A 2,774-nucleotide genomic window follows, 5' to 3' on the forward strand; every position below is an offset into this window, starting at 1 on the left:
TCAAGTTATTAAAATTTGTATTGGAAAAGAACCACTTCACTTTTCAGGACCGCTTCTGTTTACAAATTAGGGGTACCGCGATGGGTGCGGCTTGTGCACCCACTTATGCCAACCTATTTCTGGGAAGATGGGAACAAACCCATGTCTTCAATGAACACAATGACAGGTACACTGAACATGTATTATTATGGCTTAGGTATATAGACGACATCTTTATCATTTGGGATGGCACAGAGGAACTCTTGTTGTCTTTTATCTGTCACCTCAATAATAACAACTTGAACATCAATTTGACATATTCGATCAGTGAAGATAGGGTTGCTTTTCTGGATCTACAGGTTTACAAGGCATGTGATGGCACACTTGCCACGGAACTCTATCGGAAAGAGACCGCCACGAACAGTATCCTCCTTCAAACCAGCGCACAATTTCCCCCTACCATAGAGAACATCCCCAAGGGGGAGTTTTTGAGACTGAGGCGCAACTGTTCGGAGGTAGGTACCTACAAGATGAAAGGTCTTGATCTGATCAATCGCCTTTCAGAGAGGGGCTATAGCAAACGCTCTCTCAAGAGGGCTCGTAAAGAAGCACTCCATACCAACAGAGACATTTTGATTTCTCAACATCAGCCCAAGGCCAAGACGGACGAGACCAAGATTAGGTTCATTGGAACCTTCTGTCCTGAATGGAAACTCATGAAACAGGCGATTGATGTGGACCTATCACCGTTCATAGATTCCAAAGTCAACATGAGTTGGCACAGGTCCATGAACATCAAGGACCACCTGGTGAGAAGTCACTTGGTGAAAAATACACCAACACAAAGACAGATAACAGACTTCATGACAAGTAAAACATCTGAACAAAGTGGAGTGATGGGTTCCTTTCCCTGCGGAAAATGCAAAGTATGCCCTCATATCTTGAAAACCAACTCGGTGGTGGACAGATATGGTGACAATATACTGATCAAGCAGTTTTATAATTGTGACACACAAGCACTTATTTATTGCATTACGTGCAGCTGTGAGATCAAGTATATAGGAATGACAACCCGAAAATGAAAAGAGAGAACTTTGGAACATCTGGGTTCCTGCCGTAATGCCATCACAGACCTAGCTCGCATGAAGAAAATTACCACGGTGGCGAGACACTTCAACACCTGTCACAAAAATTGCCAAAAATACCTGAAAGTTTTTGGTTTGGAGCAAATCCACTTAGGAGTCAGAGGTGGTGACCTCACCAGAGAACTATTAAAGAAAGAGAGCGAGTGGATCTTTAGGCTGGGAGGTCTGAGACCTAACGGCCTCAACGAAAATATGAATTACAGTGTTTTTCTGTAGGAAAACCCTTCTCTAATAATACACCTTGATCTACCTCTGCATATTAATTCTGAACTCTATTTCTTTTCTTTCTTTTCTTTTTTTCTTTTTTCTCCTCTCTCCTCCATGCACTTTTTCTCCTCCCCCCCTTCCCCTTCCCCCCCTTCTCTCCCTTTCCCTTCCAATCTCCCCCCTCCCCCCCCTTCTTTCCCTTTCCCCCCCGCCTTCACAATTCTAACATCTAATATGACACTTCACCACTTTTATAATTCTATTATCTCATGTATTTCATTATCGTTTCTATTTTATTTATCCACCGTGTTCCTTTTAATCCCAACATAGATCACAGACACCCTCCACATTTATTTATTTTCACTTGACCCGCTTACCACACATACACACGCATCCCCTTTCTCACACCCAGAACCCAATTTCAGTCCCCCTCCTTTGTGTTCTCACACTTTGCACAACACATTTATAAATCAATTATTTACTGCATGGGAGGTATTATGTCCCTTCAACCCGCACACATCATTTTCAGCTCATACCATCACATTTCCCTACTTAATAGACTCACAGATTCCTCAACTGTTTTAACCCTTTCCATTTACTCTCCAATTCCTTCCTATTATTTTTACTTTACCCCTGTAATATACTTTCATGGTTTCTTCTAATTTTAACAGCTGTCCAATAATACTAATTTATGTTGTCATATGTTATACTATCCTATATATATAAAAAAAATTACCATCCGATTTTAACTTTTGTTCAACAACAATTTTTCTATTGTATACGTCCTTTGACTTATTTAGAGCACTGACTCCCAGTTATATGCTGCCACTCACCACCATTTTCAGACCAGGCTGGGGGGCGTCATATTGACACCCGACAGCCGGTCCCCCTATCGACGTCACTATTGCAATCACCAGAAAGCCAAACCCCACCCATTGTATCCTGGCAACACACCTATACAACACAGGGGCAGAAGTTCACAGCGATACTTCCGCCTTCACACCACATGTGTTGCCGATCGTATCCTAGCAACACTATAACATCACCTGAGGGCGGAAGTCTAAAGTACTACTTCCGCCCTCGAATCACATATGCTATGCCGCTCAGGGAGGTCTGCTCTCATGCGGCTGACTAATTACAGGCGGAAACGCGAAATATAGCGTCCGTCCACCTACTAATCCCCTTATCTATCCCTTACCATATAGAAGCCCTCCCAGCGCTATACAGCCAGCAGGCTCGTCTACTTTGATCCCGCCCCCAGCCACAATCATTGGTTGCTAGTGAATGGAGGGGGCTTTAAATACTCAGCTACTCAGCATACACCAACTGCTCTCCATGGAAGTGAACAAGCCCGTGACCGGGTGAAACGCGTTTTCCCCTCTTTCCTGCGTCCCCTCTTCTACCTGAAGACTGCATGGGTGATATTTGATACTTACCTGTAGT

This window comes from Pseudophryne corroboree, chromosome 5 (assembly GCF_028390025.1).
Source record: "Pseudophryne corroboree isolate aPseCor3 chromosome 5, aPseCor3.hap2, whole genome shotgun sequence".
NCBI classification, from domain to species: Eukaryota; Metazoa; Chordata; class Amphibia; order Anura; family Myobatrachidae; genus Pseudophryne; species Pseudophryne corroboree.